Genomic DNA, 23,760 nt, shown 5'->3' on the forward strand with positions numbered 1-23,760 from the left:
GTCCATGTCAGAGACAACCCCTGAGCCTTTTACTAGTGGGACGGGCATGAAGCCTGAGCTACCCATTAGCTACATGTAGGCAGAGGACCTAGGTCCAGTCCATGAATGGTGCTTGGTTGGGCTCTGGTTAGTTGGCTGTGTTTGTCTTCTGTGGGGCTCTTGTTGCCTCTCTGTCCTCTGATTCTTCACCCCACTTTCCACTAGACTCCCTATGCTTCGCCCAATGTTTGGCTGTGAGTCTCAGCAGTTTTTTTTGTTTGTTTTTGTTTTTGTTTGTTTGTTTTGTTTAGTTTTTTACTTCTGCTGGGTGGAGCCTCTCAGAGGACAACTCTGATAGGTTCCTGTGTGTAAGCATAACAGAGTATCTTTAATAGTGTCCAGGGTTGGTTCTCTTCCATGAGGTGGGTCTTGGGTTGGCACTGACCTTGATTGGACATTGTCTCAATCTCTGCTCTATCTGTTCTCTTTTTAACCCTGCATATCTTGTAGGCAGAGTAAGTTTGGGATAAAAATTTTTGTCGGTGGTATGATGTTCTCACTCCACAAAGAATCTTGTCTAATTAGAGGGTGTCCTCTTCAGTTACTATGAGTCTCTGCTAGAGTTTCCCTTATATTCTCCCAGAGGCCTAACAATGAATGGGGCCCCATGAAACTGAAAAGCTTCTGTAAGGCAAAGGGCACTGTCAATAGAATGAAACAGCAGTCTACAGATTGAGGAAAAAATCTTCCCCAATCGTATACCGAACAAAGGGCTAATATCCAAAATATATAAAGAACACAAATTAAACACCAAAAACCAAACTCACCCAATTAAAAATGGGGCACAGAGCTAAACAGAGAATTCTCAACAGAGGAATCTCGAGTGGCCAAGGAACATTTAAAGAAATGTCCAATATCCTTAGTCATCAGGAAATTCCAAATCAAAACAACTTTGAGACTCAGTCTTACACCTGTCTGAATGGCCAGACCCCGCACAAGGAGACCATCAAGGCTGGCAGATCTGGACCCAGGAGGGCCTGCACAACCAACCAAGGGCAATGCACGCAGTAAACCCAAATCCTGACCCCTGTTCAGATCTAGCAAAAGAACAGCTCATAGGGAAAGCAGGGACTACCTGTGACATGAACTCTGGTGCACCCAATTTGACCACTTCCCCTTAGTGGGGGGCACACAGAAAGAAGGGAAGCAAGCTATCCAGATGAGGCCTGATAGGCTGTGGTCACATGGCGGAGGAGGAGGCCCCTTTTGTCAGAGGTCTAGGGGAGGAGAATAAGCAAAGGAGGGAGATAGGGTAGGAACTGGAATAACAAACAGGATGTAATGTGAACAAATTATAATAAAATAAATTTTAAAAAAAGATAAAAACTCAAGCAACAGCACATGCTGGCCAGGATGTGGAGAAAGTAGAGTACCCATTCATTGCTAGTGGGAAGGAAACTTTACAACCACTTTGAAAATCAATCTGGTACTTTCTCAGAAAACTGGGAGTAGCTCTCCCTCAAGACCCAGCTATTCCACTCCTGGGCATAAGATGCTCCACCACACAAGGGCATTTGCACAACTATGTTCATAGCAGCCTTATTCCAGAATCTGGAAACAACCTAGATGCCCCTCAACCGAAGAATGGATAAAGAAACTGTGGTACATGTACACAATGGAATACTACACAGCTATTAAAACCAAGGGCATCATGAAAATTCCAAGCAAATGGATGGAACTAGAAAAATATCATCCTAAGTGAGGAAACCCAGACCCAGAAAGAAACACATGCTATGTACTCACCAATAAGTGGAGTTTAGCCATTTAGTACAGGATAAGCGGACTACAATTCACAGATGCAAAGAAGAGAAGTAGCAAGCAGGACCCAAGTGATGATGCCTAAGCCTCTCTAGTAAGGGGAAAAAATAGACAGAAGTTGTGGTCGAAAAGAGGGAACAAGGTAGGTGAGGGAATGCAGAGGGAACTAAAGACGGAGATCAGACCTGAGGAGAGCAGGGGCATGAGGAGGGCAGGCCTGCGGAGAAGGGGTAAGCTGAGAGCAGGGACATGAGGAGGGCAGGCCTGCGGAGAAGGGGTAAGCTGAGAGCAGGGACATGAGGAGGGGAGGCCTGCGGAGAAGGGGTAAGCTGAGAGCAGGGACATGAGGAGGGGAGGCCTGCGGAGAAGGGGTAAGCTGAGAGCAGGGACATGAGGAGGGTAGGCCTGCGGAGAAGGGGTAAGCTGTGGGTGGGGGCATCGCTGTGAAAATCTGTAGTCATATTTTGCACATTATATTTCTGTTGATATTCTTAATAATTTAATACTTCATAACAAATATTATTCAAATATTTAGCTGTGGAATTCCAGGCCCTCTACAATATTGCCTCATGTGTCTCTCTGCTCTTACTATTTTGAAAGTCCTCAACTTTACTAGGATTCTAGCCCCAGTGCAGCTAGCCAACATGCGCCAACAGAAACCAAGGGAACACTGACCCACAGCCAGGGAATATTTCAGATAACAAACAACACTTCCAGGCACCTTGCGACTTTTTTCTGACTATTGTCAGTCTGTGGCCTCCTGGCCCTCACTCTAACATGTTTGCCCTCCCAGCATCCCAGAAGATATATGGCATGAGTACATTAAGCTGTATTCAACATATCTGCCAGTGCCAGATGCAAATAGTGTAATGCATTACTACAGTCCAGTCACACAGCACTACACTGTGACTTCTAAACCTACTGTCCAGGAGCTTGCATGGCAACACCCTGCCTGACTTTCTCTGTCCCTCTCACAGATGCCAAAACCATAACTAATTCATAAGGTTCAGCTACATGCTCATGCCTCTCTTTTTGCAAGAAAACTCCCTTAGTTACTTCCTAATTGTGCTTTCATGTGTGTGGGGAGCCTTGCTAAATTCTGCCATGTCAGAAATCCCATGCTTAGGCTGCACGCTGTGACCTTCCAGTTGCTGAGCTTTGCTGGAGGAGGTCTTTGTGTTCCAGGCCATCCTTGGACTATTTAACTGTGAAAGAAGTAGGGAAGTCCCTACTGAGAAGCATCTGGAGGGTTAAGGAAATCCTTTCAGAGAGCTACTCAGTAATAGGAAGTTCTTACAGAGAGCTATTCAGGCTATTGTGTTCTTCTTGGGAGCTAGGGAGAGAGGGATCAGAATAGATCCTGTTGACCTTGCTATATATAGTATTATATATAGCATTATATATATATATATATATATAATATTATATATTATATATAGTCTTATATATAGCATTAAAGGGAGTCTTGATCAGAAATTTCTCGACTTGACTCATTATTTCTCGCATCTCTATACCCCACTTTCAATCCCCACTCCCTCTTTGAGGTGAACCCTGATTCGATTCGTCCCATGGGCGGGGACACATCACATGTGCGGGGACATGTCACATGTGCACTTTGAATCTATAATTTACCCATCACATCATGCCAGGAATTACACATGATAATATGTATTTCCTTATATTATATATGTCCTAAGATACAGACAATATGTTAGCCTTTTTAACTCTACTTATTTATAAGAGGCTTGTACAATTTACTAAATAGATTAATAACTAAATTAGGGAACCATAGATACCATACCATTTAATATACATAATTAAAAAGACTTTAGAAAATTGTTCTTTCTTACATGAGTAAGAAAAATATACCTTAATGTTTCCAGCCATACATCTCCTTTTACATTTCAGCAAGTGATGAACTATTGTCATAGAGCAGAAATATGTCTCTGAAAAAGTTCTATTCATTCTGTGTATTTATCTACGTGTGGTTGGCTACAACATTATGTATTTATTTCTCATGGTATTGTGCATTTTTTTTCTCATTTGGGATTACAACAGTCTCTGAGCAAAACATCACACTGACTGAACTCAGAATGCTGAAAATTAAACTTGGAAACATGAAATGTTGAAAATAACCAGCGTATCTTCTCAGGTGTCTCAGCAAAATGAGAAAAAATTCTTTACTGTTCAATGACTGCAGGGTGTTTCACAACAACCTTCCAAGTTTTCCCACATAGTTTAAAGGAAACGTATCCTTGTGTTTGCCGGTTTAAAAGGAAAGCATTCTGTTGGAGTTATAGTCCTACATGAGCTAGGATCTCACCAGAGGCTCTCAGCAGTTAACATCTTCTAACCAAGTCTTGTAATGTTAATATTTTATGAAGATACTGGCTTAAATGATCAATATAAGAAATTCCTCTGTCAGAAAGTCCGCACCCTGCTTGGAAAACCCCATAGTATTGAGCCATTTGTCTTTAGATGTTAATGCCCATAGGCATCCAGGCAAGAGTTACTGAGCACTGAAATTCCTCTGTGAGGAACAGAAATAAAAATAAAAATAAAATAAAATAAGATGCAGGACAGGGAGCTACCAGCTTCATTACTACCGTCTCCTCCGATCATTCACTAGCTCTCTGTTTTAATGTTACCTGGTCTTTGCTCCTCCAAATCCAAACATTCAGTTCATTAACGTTTTAACCAACCCACCTCCCCTCTGCTGTGCTGATGTTTTCATCACACCTGGTTCATGATTATTTACATGAAAACTTTTGACCTCCTGCTTTGCTCTATCTCTTTTATCTGTGGACCTGGCCTGGACATGTGATTTTTTAATCCTTCATCCCTTATTATAGATTGTCAGGGGGTTCCTCTCTATCCATAGTTGAAAAGGAAATCGCCTCTGACACTTTTCTCCAAGAGCAGTCTTTTTTTTTTTTTAACTGTAGTAAGTGGATAATGGAGAAGGGCACATTGGTATGCCAAGGCAGAGTAAATTACCACTAAACAGAGGATCTCCAAGACTGAATGTCATCTCTCAGTGTTCTGGAGGGTAGACATCTCAAGCTCAAGTGTTGGCATATTTGCCTTATACTGGAGACTTTGAAAGGAGAATCTGTTCTGAGCTTCTCTCCTAGCTCCTGCGGTTCCTTCGCTATAGGCACCTCAGTGCAGCCTGCCACTAGTGTGTCTCTGCCTCCATGTCTCTCAGTGCAGCCTGCCACTAGTGTGTCTCTGCCTCCATGTGTCTCAGTGCAGCCTGCCACTAGTGTGTCTCTGCCTCCATGTCTCTTCTCTTCCCTTACAGGGAGGGGTCACTTATATTACATTAAGAACCCTCTTGGTTCTTTAAAGTGTTCTGTGGGAAATGAGTAGGTCTATGAATTACTAGTGAAAATCTAAATTCTGTGTGCACCTTTGATGATGAACAGTCATGCAGCTATTAGAGAGTGAAATATATGAATTCTCCATAGTCTTCATCTTAAGAATCTTTAAAAAATATTAAGAAGCGAGTGGATGAGGATATATATATTACATATTTATATGTTAATATGAAAGAAGGAAGAAAAGGGAAAGGAGAAGAAGGAAAAGACAAAAAAGTTGAACAACACCTTTAATAGTGAGATAAGAATATTCAATCAACATTGACAGAATTGATTAAACAAAATGCTGAATAAATAATCAAGATTTATTTATTTCTCAAGGGCTTCAAGGTCTCTGCGCTAAGTTTTTTTTTTGTTTTTTTGTTTTTGTTTTTTTTTTTTACTGTACTCTGGTGAGGGCTTCTTTCATCACCGTGGCTAGAAATAAGAGGTATGTAGGAGACCGCATGGCAGGATTCAGAAGTTGAAGTCGCTCTTTTGTAGCAACCCACTGCCCTGAGAACTAACTCAGCTCACGAGACCGTAACAATTGGATTTGAAGTGATTTCAAACTCCTATTACAGTTCAACTTTTAAAGGAAGCACCTCATCTTAATTCTGCCACATCAAAGGCCAAGACACCAGCACAAGAACCTTTGGGAGAGAAACCACATTCATACCAGAGTGGGTATTCGTTAACTTTTAAGATAAACCTCTAAAGCTGATGTGAAATTCTCTCTGGACCACGAAGCTGCCTTTGTTAGGCACTGGGGCAACTTACCTCTTGCCATGTTCATCATGAAAGTCCCGCTGTCTTGGGCTTTGCTTTTCTTTCTGTTGAGACACAAAGAACTATTGCTGCTGCATTTATCTTTAAGCCTAGACCAAAGATAACTACTTGCAATTTTAAAGGCAGGGGAGTTTCTACATTAAGCCAATCCTCTCTGCACATTTATATCAACAAAAACTAGTCAAGAATTGATCAAAAATAGAGAAAAAAATTAGACGAGTATTAAACTGTTCTTACTAGATCAGTACTGTGGTCATCTTGATAGTCAAAAGTGTGGTCATGCTATTTTTGTTTGGTTTGGTTTGGTTTGTTCGTTTTTTTTTTTTGGATTTTGTTTTATTTATTATCATTTATTCATACTGCATCCTGGTAGTTATCCCTGCTTGTATCTTCCCCTTCCCACCCTCTCTCCCTCTTTTGCCCTATTCCCCATCCCTTGACCTCTGATGGAATGGGGGGCACCTCCCCCATCTAAGCACAGCCTATCAGGTCACATCTGGATAGCCTGTGACCCCTTCCTCTGTGTGCCTGGGCCTCCCCACCAAGGGGCAGTGGTCAAATGTCAGGCATCAGAGCTCATGTCAGAGGCAATCTTTGCTCCACCCAGAACTGAGGAGAATGAGCTAGCTGCCCTTTCCTAGATCTGAACCGGGGACATAGGTTCTGTGCACGCATTGTCCTTGGGTCAGATGCTTATGTTCTTGGGCTAATAGTTTTATCCAGATGTACTTAGAAACTTAGAGCAAATTTCAGAACAAACTCATACCAAAATAGTGAAAATGTGATAGTATATTCAAATATGAATTTATGTTTAAACAGATTAATGAATAATTTTTCAAACACTTGGAAATAAGAGGCCATTTAAACCAGTAAGTTTAAGTATCTTTAAATTTATTTAATTGCTCAGGACAAAATACTTCTGGTTTTTTTTTTCTACTTCTAAAAGAACACCAAATTTCTTCTTTTAATTGGCAATTAAATTGCTATGCCTACTAAAATGTTAATGAACATATGTTTAGGTTTGCTTGTAAAAAAAACTAACATATTTAAATTGTCTTTTTTTAAAAATGTAAAATATCTCCAAAGATTCATTAAAATCAGACAAAATAACTGTCTTTGTTTGTTAAATAGGTCATTACTAAAATGAGTAATCTTTTTGATAGAATTTTTCAATACATTAGTATTTTTATTCCTAGATATATGGACTGAGTTTTGCATTACTCAAAATAAAGAGTACTACACATAAAAATAGATGGATAATTATGACAAATCATTGACTTAAAAAATCTTAGCAAACTGCCATTGAAGTTTCTCTGGTAGAGATGAAATTAGTTGAATAAAGCATGATATGATAGTTTACAGTACTGAAATATTTCATGCGCCACTAAATGAAGAGAGAGAATAATTGACCCCTACACCAAAATATCTCATTTTAATCAGAAAATCTGCAGGATTTTAAAGTGGAACACATGACAAGCTAATGGCTTGTTTACCTTTTTTTTTTTTTTTTTAAGCTCTGGTTGTCTGGAATGACAAAGGACAGGAAGAAAGAGACGTGCAGGCTGTGGTGCTGGCGGTTCAGGGCGTGTGGAACCACCTGGCACCAGGGGAGTGCAGGCCACTTTGGACTAGTGTGAAATGCTGGACCACCCGGGCTAGCCTTTCCTCTATGATGCATCTCGGGCTGGTGCGTGGTCGGCAGCCTTGCTGCAATCTCCAGTTGACTTGAAACATGCTGGGACAGAGAAACTATGGAGAGAAGTTAAAGAGTTTAGGAGAGAATGTGCGCCTGACTGTACATTTGAAACCTTGAGGCCCACGGTCCCACTGGGGAGCGAATTTTATAGTCCGGGAGAAAGAAAGAAATATGAAATAAGTAGATGGGGAAAAGCAGAAATGGACGTATCAGGGTCCATTTGACCTGGGAGAGGCGGATCTAAAGTGACTCCCTGAAGATTACATGAATTTATTTTTAAGTTTACAAAAAACGATAATAAAAGTGTTAGCAGTATTAGCAGTATCACTGTCTGTGATCTGAACTGGAATCCACGTTGCAGATAAAGCAGTAGACTCCTGCCTTTGAGTCGCAGGAAAAGCTTGGGGACCCAAACCTGATTTGGGATAAAAGCATTAACATTTTCCTTTGTCCAGCGGGTTTGATATATAGATTGGACAGAGATGTTTTCATCCCAGTAAGAAGCACATTTTATCTATACTTAGAAGACAACCAAAGAAAGTTGAAGGTTTTTTTTTTTTTTTTTTGACGTTGTGACTATGATAGTAGCAGTGAGTGCTTTATCAAGGCTAGAGTAATAACTTATCAGAACTCCATTGATTAATGGTAAAACTGAACTTCTGAAGTCGTGGTACAACAATAACATAGCATAGGAAAGAAGTGTGACACATCTCTCTTTCTTATATACTTTAAATCTCTTTCTTATACCGTTACAACTTCTATTTACACATGCTAAGTCACTTTCTTAGACACAGCTTTCAAAACTAAACCTTTTCTTTGTATCTAATCATTTACCATGAAACATAGATGGCTGGTAATTGAGATCAGTCACTGCAGAACAAGTTCCTTTAAATAAAGGAGTAGCAAAAAGTTACTTTGAAACCTGCTTTGTGAGTTTATCTTTACCAGCCTGAAGTGTGCCAGGAACTTAAACCACCTGTGTGTGCCTTTCTCAGCAGGAGACCTAGCAGCCCTAGAAACAGTGAACTGGAAAGGCCTCTCCAGGCTCTGGAAAGGAGCTGCTGGCTATTGCTACTAAGCTGACAAAGCTACAGTTGCCTTGCTGTCAGTGCTACCTGAGATCTAAGAAGGAAATTAAGGCCTTATCTAACTATTTTATCTTATCTGTCTATAGAATCATACCTATCTGTAATGCCCAGGATGTATATTCTTGTGATAATAAATATACTAGTAATTGACATGACCATGATTTGACTAATTGACAATTAACTTGTCTAACTTTCTTATCCTAAACATCCTGCAATAGCATGTTTAAAATGTCAGAGTCCTACAGAATATGACATTTAAATATGTTTTTATTTTTTAAGGATTCATTGACAATAACACAGGTTAACTCCTGGCAATACCCAACCTATCTCAAAGAAGACGATGAACATCAAAGAATCTCCTCATGGAGGTGGTTTCAAATATGGCAAACAAACCAATGGGCAAAATGTGCTCATTTCAACCACTGACAGAATTCTGCCTAAAAATAGGCATGCTTGGCTGCAGGTAGATTCAACAGGCAAACTCTGCCCAAGACAGGGTAAACAAGTCCTCAATAGTTCCTACCTCAGAAATATGTCTGCCAGATATATTGGACCAAAAGGCTAAAGACAATGCTCCAATGTCACAGAGAATTTTGGGTGACTGTTCAGGCAGCAAACTGTCTCTGTCATTTTCTTCATTTTAGAAGCTACTAACCTGTGCTTCCTGTTTACTCAGGGAATTAATTTTATTCCTTCTCAAGTCTCTGAGGAGTTGAAGACCAGATAGTTTAGTTCATTATTAGTTGTTTATTAGTTAAGAAGTTTTCAGGTCTAGATAGATGTTTTAAGTTGATAGAGATGAGCTATGACAGGTATTGATTTACATTCAGAACTTTAGACTCACAAAGATAGGAAAGATGTTTTCTTCAAGGTTGCCAAATACAAATAGTCAAAACACTATGAATGTAACATGAATATAATTCCTGATTGTTTCATGGTTCTTCTTGTTCTATGTTTTTTAGTTTATATATGTATAATAATATAAATATAAGTAAAAAAAGAAGGATAAATTATAGCCAGAAGTATAATTCAATGCACCAATTATTGGCCTATGTATCAATTGAAATGACAGAGACTTGCCACTGCCTGGGCAGTTGCCCTAGGCTCTCATGATCCTGATGGCTTGGGAAAGAGAGGGAGAGGTAGTCAGTCTTCAGCTGCCACACCGGACAGCACTGGCTGCCTCACCCAAAAGGTCTCAGAAATTTTCCTGGGGAGAAAAAACTGGGGAAATTTTATCTACCTTGGCCAGGCAGAGGAGGGCAACAACCCAAAGGTGTCCACAGTTTGGGCAGGACCCTTGCAGCAGGTGAGGTATGGAGCAGTTTTCCCACTGTTAATGTTACCATAATCTAGGTTGAGAGTTCTAGGCCCATCCTCTTCTTTGAAGACTTTAGAGTCCATTCTTTGAGCTGGCATTTCTATCACAGGAAGCTGTTTTATTAAGAATTGTAAATGCCATATTCAACAGCTCTCTGAAGAGTTTGAGGACCATCATTTATTAAATATCCTAATTTACACAAACTTTACTCATTTTTAGTTACTTCCCAGGCACATAGTGGCTTCCATGCTAATGATGTCATCAGCCAAGACGGAGGCCAGTCGTATGGCTGCTATTTAAAAATAGCTATTTTTCTGGTATATCTATTTTTTAAAAAATAGTTGAACCACATACAATATGTTATTAAAAAGTTAAGATTGCCTGTATAATTCTTGCCTAACTCTAGATATATTTCTTATTTTAATTTCTTCTTTTTTTCTCTCCTATACTAGGATGTACATTAGCTTTGTCCTGGGGATACTTTTTTCTTACTCCCTGGTTCCCTTTGTCCTGTACCAGAAAAGGAATACGAATCAGGATGAGAAGAGTCAACGAAAAGTGTTGAAGGAATTGAAACAATATTAAGTACCAAGTATGATGTAGCCAGGAAAACAGTGGGAAGGGGGAATATTAGACCAAAGGGATAAAATATAAAAGCATTGGAATATGATTGATGTAAAACTGAGCTTTTGTTTCTCAAGGTGGTTAACAAGAGCAGCACAAACATATTGGTGATTGCGCACATAAAGTTTTAGAGAATGTTATGGAAAGAACCAGGGAGCTGAGGAGGGCCTTTTCTTCGGCTGCCCTTGCCCAGCCTCACACAGCTGAGGAACTCTTATGCTGTCCTCAGCCCTCAAGGCTTGACTCATATCATCTGCCTCTGTCTTTGTTAACAATTGTTCCCGTTTGAAACAAATAAATGTTACGTATTTATGCACATATTCATTATGTTTATTTCCTAGCACAATGAATGGTACATGATATCTAGAACCTTCCTTTGTTGATTACAGCTCATAGGCAATATTAAACAGTGCCAAGCAGAAAAACATCTAATAACTTTGATTAATGAGTGAATAAACATATAAACTCAAGACTGAATGATGTTCTTACTTACACTTTCCTACATTTTTCACATTATAATGATGTCATCACTTATATAGAATTATATTGTATACAACTGCTATGAACATGTTTGTTTTCTTTTAACCTTAAAAAGGCTGTGAACCTCTTGAAGGCAGAGTCATGTGTTACTCTTCTTTGGAGTTGCAGAGCACTTAGTGGATAATTTTGTCAATGAGTGAACATTTTAACCATGTCCAGAAACATTTCTCATTTTGATCAAAGGAAATTTTTATATTTCATAATTATTAAAAATGAAAAATATACTTAAGAGATAAGAGGTTTGGTCATTTGCTTGGTGAATAGGATTGTGCTTACTCTGTAATTTAGGAACATGCTTTCTTAACTTGTGGGTTCCACTGTCTATTAACCACTTCTTTGGTTAAAAACAACAACAACAAACATAGCTGTCCCACATAGGCAGGCAAGGCTCTAAAATATTCCGAACATATTCACCGAAGAAGTAGCAACTGACTTCATAACCCTATTTTCTTCAACTTACCACATACTTATGTGTCTGGAAAAAAAGTAACTTTTCTCTATAATAGACAATGCAAATATCAGAGGTTTATTTATAATAGATATGAATTCAAGGGAAAATTATTTCTTTTATATAAAACTTTCCCTTAAGAAGATACTGTATGTTTAATCAAATTTGAATAAATAATGTCTGAAACATAAACCTCTTAAAATTAGGAATAAGGACTTTGATAAGGGAAATTAGTTTGTCTTTACAATTTTGCTTTTTGCCTGAACATTTCTTTAGAAATTATCTGCAGTCAAAGGCATTTGCTTGTCATGTCTTAAAGGAAGATGATATGGGGCGGCCAACTTCTCCAGTTTGCCTGGTACTGAGAGTTTCCTGGTAGAGAAATTTTCACGGCTCAAGCCAGACAGTTCAGGAAAGCTACCTGCGATGAAAGCATCAGCATTTCTCCGCCCCCGCCCCCGGCCCCCTCTCTCTCTCTTGCTCTTCACTTAAATAAAATACATCTTGAAAAAGTTTCTCCAATTCTATAAGAATGTACCTCTAAGGTATCATTAAAGAGAGAAAGCTAACTCATTTTGCTTGCAAGGTTGACATTTTTCTGCTTTATTTTCATCTGCAATGATGATTATTTATTTATAATAGTTGTAAGGGTACATGGCACTTATAGACACATAAAAGACAATTCTCCTGTGAAGTTTCCTTCTAACTTAGTATACAACGTGCCATACAACAGCAAAGAGGGAAGCAGAAAAAAAGCAGGGAAAAAAAAACCAATACTGAAAGGATTAGTCGAAGAAACATGGTCTAAACTTTCAAGGGGAGAGATCAGGGAATGAAAAAAGAGTTTTCTCAAGTAAGACTAATCTGGTGCTAAACCCTTTGAGAATTATACATGCATGAATAATAAGAAATTAACTTCTGTATCTTTTGCTTTTTGTATTTCCTAACATTTTTAATGTGTCATTCTACAAAGTCCCCTTTTAACCTTAATAACACTTTTTGCTTTAAATTATTTTTCTACCACTTATAAATTTATTCCAGCTTTTGTGTATATAACCATCACCAATTCCATCATTTTTGTGATTTAAAAGGTATCCCACCACTATGTTTTAAACTCTCAAAGTAGCTCACAGCCAGAAACGTGCACTATGTCTGCAGACATGGTGCCAGAGACTGAACCAAGCCTTCCCTTGGTAAGTGAGCACTAACCACTGGGCTGAATCCCCAAATCGTTAAGTGCATCCCTTCTTCCTTATTCGGCTGCTTGCTGCTATATTTCTTCCATCTATCACTGTTTGTCTTCTCTTCACCTGTGCTATCTTCACTTGGACCATCTTTTCTGCACATTTCACCTCTGAGTTGTTGAAGGTGTATGTTATTTGTCCATTATCTGGTGATTCATATCTCTAAAGTGAAGAAATATTGTGGCACTTATTGTCATCATAGTATTGTTCCAGGTGAATAACTAAACTTTAAAATACATTTTGTTTTTGAATTCCAGAAGTCTCGTCACTATTTTTACAGCAGTCTTAACTTATACTTATAACATATTCACCAACACTCATTCTCTCATTCATTTATGATTTCTGCACTGACATTCTGAACACAAATGTCTTCTTCATGGAATACATCATTAAAGTGACATAATGGATGTTCTCTAAGTGATCTTTGAAAACACTAAAACCAAAGCCAAGTGGGGTGGCGCACACATTTAATCCAGCACTAGTGAGGTAGAGGTAGGCAGATCTCTGAGGTTGAGGCCAGCCTGGTCTACAGGGAGAGTTCCAGGAGAGTCAGAGAAACTCTGTCTCACTTAATAAACCAAGAAATAAAAATAACACACATACACACACACACACACACACACACACACATACACACACACATACATGCACACATACACACACACACACACACATATATGCACATACACACACACACACACACACACACATATATGCACATACACACACACACACACACACACACACACACACACACACACACACACACACCCCAGCACTAACAAACTCTTCTGTGCAGAAGAAGGGGACTGAAATCCAGAGGTAGAATTCCTCAAGGAAACCGTGTCTTCCAGCACAATAGGGCTGATGTACATGTGAACTCACATTGATTGATGGCATCCACAAGGCTTGAATAGGTTCAAACCAGATAAAATCACATCAAGGAGAAGTGTAAGTGGACATAAAAGCCCCACCCATACCAAGAAGCCATTTGTGATTGACAGCTGTTGGGAAGGAGAAAATCAGTTTTCTTTAAGGGAGTGGCACTAGGTAACTTAACTCAAGCACGCTTGGGGATGGTGGCAAAGGCAAAATGAATTTCCTGGGGCTTTGCTTTTTGTTGTTGTCTGTTGTTTGTATATGCGATTTTGGGGTCTTAGGAGGTTTTATGGTTTGTTTTGGTTTTTACATTTTATTTATCTATTTATTTATTCACTTTGTATCCTGGCCATAGCCCACTCCTTCCTCTCCTCTCAGTCCCACCTTCCTTCCCCCCCCCTCCTCCTCTATTCCTCAGGAAAAGGGAGCCCCCTACCCACCCACCCCAGCTCAGTAAGTCCCACCAGAATTGAGTTCATCCTCTTTCGCTGTGGCCTGCTTTGCTTTGTTTTTAAGTGAGAGGAAGACTAGAAAATTAGGTGGTGCCTATGGGAAAAGCAAATATATGACCAAAATATATTGTATGAAAAATTAAAACCAAAACTGTTAATATTTGAAATTAGACCTGTCTCCGCTCTCTTTAAGTAGTTGCTTTTTGAAGGACATCAGACTGTAGCTCACTTTTCTAAGAATTTTAAGGACATTAACTATTTTCATAATCTTTCTTGTTGATCGAGTTCATTCAACAAAGAATGAAGAGTTTCATTCTTTTGCCTATAAATATTCCATTATTCAGGAGCCACAGTGAGATAAATGATTGAATCATAGAAATAAGCTAATTGCAAGAAGAAGTTATAGGGTGTAAATGCAAGTTTATTGGATGCAGCCCTTGGCTGCCATGCAGGGGAGGGGGAGAGAGAGAGAAGTGCACACAGAGAGGGGAGAAGAGGAGAGACTCAGAAAGGGACAGACAGACGGAGAGGAGATCGGGGGGGTGCATCAAAATGCCAGGATGACAACGTGAAGGGCCTCTGGGGGATCTGGGAGAGGGGCCATGCCCTGCAGAAGGTAGGCGCCCACGGATGCCTGAAACCCAACAATAAAGGGGCTGAATTTTGTGTGTTAACTCCTCTTGGCCACAATGCTCACCTAGTCCAGTTTGCTCTGTACGTTGCTTGTGGAAACAGTTTTTGGATGAGACTAGAGTTTAAAGGTTTGGACTCTGAATAAAGGAGAATACCCTTTACAGTGAGGTTAGGCCTCATCTGACCAGCCAAAGGCTTTGCTAAAACAAAGACTGAAATTTAAAACTACCACTCCTCCCTCGGGGATATAGCCTCCCAACCCATCCTGCAAAATCTGGATGTAGTAACCCCGTAAGTACCTCTTCTCTCCTGATTTCTACTCCCCCCTTCTCTTTCTCTCTTTTGAAATTAAAGGTTTTTCTGTGCCAACTCTAGCTCCCAATTAATGAGACAGAGACCTGTTACGTTTGCCAGTGAGCTTTAGGCAGCCTTGATCTATTCTAACCCATCTGAACTATCCTGGCTATGTCCCTGACATCCCCCAAGCTATTTGCCACCTGGTCTTGTCCTGGCTGTTCCTGCTCCATATTTGTCTCCACGGCGACTCCCCCTTGGTGACCTCCTCCTCATGGCTTAGCGAACTTCTTTTCCTCTCTCCCTCTCCCTACCTGGGACCCCCAGACTAGGAATGGAAGTCCCACGAATTGTCTCTGCCCAGTCATAGGCTTTTCAGCCTCTTCATTAACCAATCAGAGATAGCTGAGGAGTAATTTTTACATAACACTGAGACAGGAGATTCCTCCATGGCAATAACAATACCAGAATCTGTTAGCATTCATCTCATTGCCAGTTTGGACACGTAATTCAGTGTGAATGAAGGTCGCGTCTACATCTCTCTGCTGCTCCGGTTCTCTCTCTCTCTCTCTCTCTCTCCCTCTCTCTCTCTCTCCCTCCCCTCCCCTCCCCCCCCTCTCTCTCTCTCTCTCTCCTTCCCTCTCTTTCATTTTCCCTTTTCTCCTCCTCTCACTTTCTTTCATCTCCTGCACTTTTTTATTCTATTTTCTCCCATCCCTGCCTCCTCTTCCTTTTCTCGCCTCCCCGCACATAGAATCTGAAGAAAAAAAAAAAAGATGCAAAAAGTGCTTTTGGTTGACATGTAGAAGAGAATGACTAACTGCTTTGTTGCAAAAACGTGATAACATACAATTTTGTTTTCCTCAATTCTAATGCCTTTGCAACACCATAAAGACAAAGGTCGGGAAGGCTGTCTGTACAGCATTACACTCTTGATAACAAAGGCAAACACACCAGTTATAATAATTTTCATACAGGATATCCTTCTGTGGAGGTCTGTGCCCCCAAACCCCAGTAAATTTCAAGGTTTTCAGTGACTGAACCATTTTAGCTCTTAGCCTCAACATGGCTAAGTGGTTACTCACTTAACTTATTTTTCTTTTTGCATCAAGTGAATCAACTGGTTTGTTGAGTTTGCTTATAGCAGCAAGGTGCTACTTACAGAACCATGGGTAATCAAAGCAACTGCCTCCTGAGAAGCCCAGCCTGGCAGGCATAAAGCCTAGCAGAGGCCAAATGCCACCAGGTCTCCCCTCTGATCTCCTGTGGATACTTGTTGTTATTTAATGTCTTTCATAAAAGTTCTTTAAAGTCTGAGATCATTAATTTCATCTTAGCTAATGATTCTATTTCATATTTTCTTTGTAAAAGAGAACGTAGACTTAATTTCCTTTTCAGTTTAAAAACATCTTTCTACAGAATATTTTTTTGTAGAATAATAATCTGTAAAGAAATCTTTCATTGTTCTTCACATTATGTACAGTTACTCATACTTTATGTTGAATTTTATTTGCCATTGATTTACAATGAATAAATTATATGTTTCCCTAAAAGTTTCCAATTCACTTAGACTTTAGTTGGTGTGAATTTTTGTTAGTAATTTATACTTAATACTCTAATTCTATAATAGGATCATTACTTCTTCTTCTTCCTCCTCCTCCTCCTCCTCCTCCTCCTCTTCCTCCTCTTCTTTCAGTGTTTGTGACTCATTCTTAAGGCGTTAAGTATATTCCTTTGAAATCTATTGCTTTCTAAAGTAGCAAAATTGTTTTCTGGTCAAGCTGGTGAATTCTTTTAATAAGGCAAGTCCAAAGCTTGATGAGCTTTTCGGGTCTATGGTATTCTTGTTTGATGATTTCTGCTTGCTGTGATGTAGATACAGATTCTGACATCAGAGCTAGCCTCAGGAGAATGTGCAAGAAAAATGATGGACAATTGTCTCAGTTGCTTTTGCATGGTTATGCCTGGCTTTAATGATCTAAACACTTGACTTCAACACTTTGTTCAGCGATGAAAATGGCTCTGCTCAACTCTGCTCCATGTACTCACACAGGTAATCTTTCTCTGTGGACTCTCCAAGTGTTTGTATGTGTTGGCTCCATGCTGAAAACATCTGCTGGTGCCATTACACATCCGTCACACAATCTTCTTCACTGTGTCTTTTGCACTGTAGTTAATACGCTAATAATTAATATGTTAACTACAGTTAAATGAATTTCTCAGATCACATGGTTAGTTGATAAAAGCTACTGGCTGGCTTCCTAGCTCTTCTTTATATTTATTATTTGTAAAGGCATATGTCTATTTTAAAGATAATGTGTGTAGGAGAGGGCTCAGTGATTTCAGTCAGCCATATTTATCCAACATCCTTGTTAAGAAGAGTCTACCATTCTTTGACCTGTGTTAAACATTTCTAAAAAATCAATATAGTATCTACCTCAGAAATTGAAAGGCTTATTTGTTTTAGTGATTTTTTTGTAAGGGACTTTTGATTAAAGTAATGCCTTCCTTGGGTTTTTTTAATGAATAAAAAAGATCTGAAGGCCATGCTAGGAGAGATGGTTTGCTTATAACTAACATCAAAAGTCAACATTCATGGGTTTAAAAAAAGATGAAGTACCACATTACATGTTTTGTTTTCTTATGAATTTAGATAAAATACATTTTTTATTACTGATGACTTGATCAACTTTCTTTCTCTTTACTTTCTTGAGACAGGGTCCCTCTGTGTAGCCTTGGCTGTCCTGGACTCACTCTGTAGACCAGGCTGGCCTCGAACTCATAGTCTTCCACCTGCCTCGCCTCCCGAGTGCTGGGATTGCAGGGGAGCGCCACTGTGCCTGGTGCCTTGATCACACTTTCAATGCATACCTAAGACCAATACCTCTCAAATTTTTCCTCAAAATAAAAAGGAGTGGGATGCTAACAAATTCATTCCATGAAGCTAGAATTAGCCTGCTACCCAAACTGCGTAAAGACATAACAACAAAAAGAAAACTATCAGATATTTTTCTTGATGAACACATGCAAAACTTTGCAACAACAAAGTGCTTGCAAGTCAAATTCAGAGACATATTAAAAGGATCAAAATCATGACCAAGTGGGCTTTATCCTAGAGATGCAAGATTTGATTAACATACACAAGTTAGTAAATGTAATGCTTTTATGTATGTTTTATATATAAGGACAAACATCATTATGTATTATGTATTAAACATACAGAGAAAATCCAAATAATTACCTAGATAGTGGCAGAAAAAGCATTTAACAAAGTTCAATATGTCTTCATGATTAAATCCCTAGAGTCATTAGGGATAGAAGAAGGATACATCAAGCTAGTAAAGATTATAGCCGATATTATACTAAGCAGAGACAAACTGAGACCATTTCTTTTAAAATCAGAAGTGAGAGGACGGCCAGTGTCACCTCTCTTTCTCAGCAGCATGCTCAGCATTCCTAACTTCTTCTTGACCATCAGTTGCTTGGAAATTTATTTAGAGCCAGGGCCACAAACACACGGAATTGAACCTCTATCTGATCTTACAACACCTAAACTAGCAGGGTCTTCCATTTGTCCATTTCTAATATGCATGTGTACTTACATTAACTGGAACAGCTTGGATCATGTGATTGTTTCTAGGCATCAGTGTATCTGGGTGTTAATCATCCAGGCAAATACAAAACAAGTTCTTTACCCACCAAAATATTTATTACATCAACTAATATGTACTACGTATCACGTAAACAAGTACCCACATGATAAATATAAATAAAATCTCTGCCACACTAGAGCTCACTTATAGTCAAGAATTATTACAAATACAATAAAACAGAACACCAGCAATATTCTCCAGCTGACATCTATACAGTCTATACAGTCTTTGATGTTATATACAAGTAAAATATGAAAAGATGCCTTGGATTTTCATCAAGGTAATTTTATAGGTGTTTCCCCATTTTCTTTTGCAATATTATGCAGTTACCTATCTGCCCTAAAACAGTTTCAAAACACTCAGTGGAAAAGAGTAAATCATAGGCAAGTACACTCTGCCCAGGTGACTACTGCAATGACTGTCAGGAGTTAAGAGTGTGTGTGAGAAGAGAATGTCAGGTAATGTGTTTAGAATATTTTAAGAATAAAAGCAGAAGGAGTAGTATTTTGCAGAGAAGTTGAGAAGAACTTGAGCGTAAGATGGGAACTAGTAAGAGCTATGCTAGTCTTTCCTTAGCGTAGTTATAAATTTTTTTAATTGTAAGGGCAAGTGACATATAAAGAATTATATTTTAAAAGAATAACCTTGCTCCTAAGTGTTTAGGCGTGGATGTAGGGTAGCTGTTGTAGGATGCTCTTGCTTTGGTCCCCATGAAGAATAACCTTGCTCCTAAGTGTTTAGGCGTGGATGCAGGGTAGCTATTGTAGGATGCTCTTGCTTTGGTCCCCATGAAGAATAACCTTGCTCCTAAGTGTTTAAGCATGGATGCAGGGTAGCTATTGTAGGATGCTCCTGCTTTGGTCCCCATGAAGAACAAACGGGTTAGCAGATGTGATGAGTCACTTCTCATTCCAAGACAAGAAGATGGATTCTGAAGATCAACATACCATTGCTTACGGATGTGTCAAGTAATGGACAAAGAGTTGAGACTCAAAGGCACATCAGCTTCTGTTAGTACCAGTTTAGGCTAGCATAATTCTGGAAGCTGGGAGTCTGAGGCATCCAGGCCCCAACCTATGTGGTGTTTGGTGAGGGTTAGTTTCTGATACACTGATGGCTTACCTTTTTCTTGTATCATCATATAGCACAGGGAGGAATCACTCTTTTGTTTTAACAAAAAATTTTCTCACTCTGGAGGCTGTACCTCATACCCTAGTTACCTGCCCAAAGGTTTCCCTTTGGTTCTCTCACACTAGGGCTTCCATGTGTGATTGGGGGGTGCCGTTCAGTCTGTGGTAGCCTAAGTGACTGCATGAAGATTGTTCCATTGATTGAGAGGGTGAGCACTTAAAAGGCATTCATTAAGTCAGTATTTATACTTTAGGTTGTTATGGTTGTATAGCTTGAGAGATATTCTAGACATCTGATTAGAAATATCTAATATGTCACTGAAATACGACAGAAAAATTCAGGTTGACCATGCACACATCTAAAACTGGAGAGACAAAGACATGAAGGGGACTAAGGAAGGTAGGCTCACCAAAGCACAGCAGGGCATTGCTAGAGCTTGCCTAGCATTCGGGGTAAATTCAGGAGCCACATTGTATTTTCTTGCATTCTCCTATGTTCTATCAACTAAATGTGAATATCTTGTATTTTTTTTTTTTACTTTCTTGGCATTTGTTCCAAAAAGGAATGTGTTTTGCTCCTGTCAATAGAAAACCAAAAGCTAAAATTAAGATAATATGCTAGAGTGTGACAGTAGAAATTTTGAGGTGAGTAAGGTTTGGTGAAAGTTTACTTAAAGGCTGGCCACTGCCTTCAAATTGCAAGGGGTTGGATTTTCCTTTTAATTTTTACCTCATTCATCACCTAGTCAAACATGAAACTGATTTCTTCGTGAGCATGGTTTCCATTGATCATGTAATAGCTGCCAGAGTAAGTGATGCACACATTTTATCATTTGGTGTCAGAAAGAGAGGAGACAGACTTTTCATTATATCTGTAATAGATGGAAAGTTTTGACACATCTGCCATAGGCATGCCAGAAAATAATGCCTTGCATCTCTGCACGGTCTGCATCACAGGCTCATTCTTAAATCTCAGTGCAGCAAAGAGGGTGGACGTTTTCTTGCAAAGGACATATGGGTTGATACAAAGGCTGTCTGGCAGAAATTAAAAAGAAAGGATCATTCCTCATATAGGAAAACCTCCTATTATTAGGTGACCATTGCTAGTATTAGGAAGCTTAATATGGATGGCAGCAACATAGATGGCCAGACCCAAGTGACAGAACAAGGAGATACATTGTTTCTAAAGTCTCCTTTAGTCTAATACACCCACCTTTAAACTTATCCTATTTGCATCATTTAAGTGAAAAAGATAGTAATATCAGGTTAGTTGTTTTTTCTCCACATATTCTATTCCTTTTTTGTGCTGAGCTCTGGCATACTTGACTTGGAGTATCCTCTAAGACATTAACGACTCTTTAATGTGATTTCATGGCCATCACCTCAATTGTTCTCTACTAACAGGGAAAGACGTTTTTTAACGGAAATCTTAACCATTGATGTAAACATGGAAGATCACTAGAAGTTCGTTCTGTAATTGATACAATGCTCACAATTATTTTTGTCAGAGCAGTCTCTAATGAACAGGTGGTTGGAAGAAAGGTTAAGATTTGCTGTTCGACATTGTTACTATTGTTGCATGCAAGTGGAAAAAAAAAAGAACAAACTACTTTCATTTTCATCAAGGGAATTTCAATGTCTCACAATTTCCTGTGAAAGGTATAAACATAATGAATAGATGTATGTTCAATTTGAACTAATAGGGAAAAGTTTTGACAAAGGGTACAAAATGTTATGCTGTGTTAAAAGTGCATTTTGAACTCATTACAAATGGTTCTCAATTATTCCAAATAATCACAATAAACTTTTAAAGCATACAAACTCTTAATCAACTTTCCATTATACAAAATTATTCATTATAAAGTTTCTAAAATTATTCCAATTTTGATCACTCAAAAATGCAGGGAAGAAAGAGAAAATTTTTCGGGCTTACCAATTACTGCCTGCTACTGTGTGTTTTGATTTTAAGAACACGGTCATCATTTGAACACTGGTTTTCTTTTAGTATAAAATTAAATGCAGCATTTTCATGGCATCTTTTAGTGATAGAGGATTTAAGAAATGCCAATGAAAGGGATTTACAGATCATGGTATAAATATTAGTCCCACAGTGTTAGGAAGTTGAAAGATCTCTCTGAATAGCCTGCCACCTATGTCTTGCTTTTAGCGATGGTTTCCCTAGCTTTTCTTCGTGTGCCTTTTTTCTGTGGGTACTGCTACAACCATACATATGTCAAGAGTACAATGTGGACTAATGATTTTCCCACAAACTCGTCATTGTCAACTATTTGTTACCTCAACAACTCTAAGACTTCTTTGTTCAGTATATAAATGGAGTTCAGCATAAGCATCAAAGTACAGTATTTCTACTGGGAGTCATAAAACCCTTTGGCATTTTGTTGGTTCCAATTTATTTTCCCTCCTTACTGTGTTGTTCTGCATCTCTAGCACAGAAACAGAGCCGTGATTTTTGCACACAATGCCACTACTGAGGGTCCTTGTTTGGTTGTTACAACTCAGGTTACCAAAGAAACTTCCTACTTGAACAATCAAAAAGCTATCACTCAAAAACAGTTTTGATTACATTTTGTACATTTTAGTATATGTCTTTTTTGTAATTCAGCCAAATTTACCCTCTACTGAGATGGATTTCTCCAGTTCTATGCCTTTTGTAGACATAGCTGGGTACGTGCCAAGTGGCATGGTCTAAGAATAGAAAAGTGACCCATTTCTCCATTAATCAATGAACAATTTGGTCATTTCTGCTACATCTGTGTCCTGATCCACACATTTTGATACTGTACAGCGCTAGCTTTGAAATGTTTATTTTCTATTTTCATCCATTCATATTCCTCTTCCTGCATGTCAATTTCTTAACATTCCTCTAGGAAAGACTTTTCATTAAATTTATTTTCATCATTTGACTCCAAGTCACTATACAACCAGAGGCAGTGAGGTGGGCTCTGAGAAGTGAGTCATATCTTCTGAAGAAAAAGAAGTCTCAGAGCAGTTCAATGGCTTATCCAGTAAACATATTTGATATGCAATACTGGCATGGTTAACCTGAGTTTGATGCCCAGAACCCAAGTAAAGGTGGAAGAAGAAAACCAACTGCTGTGGCTCCCACCCTCGTGCCCAGACATCATGCACACAGATACAAAAATAAAGAATTAAACAATTCTCTTTGGCTGAGAGAAGAGATGGGTGAGAGGAAACACTCAACCGCAAGGATTATCAAACATAAGCAACATATCAATTACATAGAGGACCAGAGCAGCCATGTAGTCTAGCTACTGGAGAGCCTGAGCTGGGAGCACTGCTTGAAGTCAGCAGTACAAGGTTAATGTATCCTGGGTAACACAGTAATGTCCTGTGAAAAGAAATATGACTATAGGAATATAAAAACATACTGATTTATAATTGAACAGGCCTCATTCACATTAACTTAAGTTTTAAAATTTTAAATCTTTGCTAATATATGACCCTAATTACTATTATCAAAGTTTCTCTCATTTCTCCAGACTCCAAAAATATGACCTTGGAGTCGTTTATGGGCCATAGTAGCTTTCCCTATGACTCATGGAAAATACATGAAAACACAAAGACACCTAGACACACACACAGACACACAGACACATACACACACATACACACACAGACACACACAGACACACACAGACACACACACACACACACACACACACACACACACACATACACACACCATGAGTACAATGTTGGTGTTTGTACAGTTAGATTTTTATATTTCTTTATTTCCTTGGCATATAGAAGCAATCTGTCTGTGTCATATAG

Source organism: Acomys minous (assembly GCF_964271855.1).
Source record: "Acomys minous genome assembly, chromosome: 6".
Lineage (NCBI taxonomy): Eukaryota > Metazoa > Chordata > Mammalia > Rodentia > Muridae > Acomys > Acomys minous.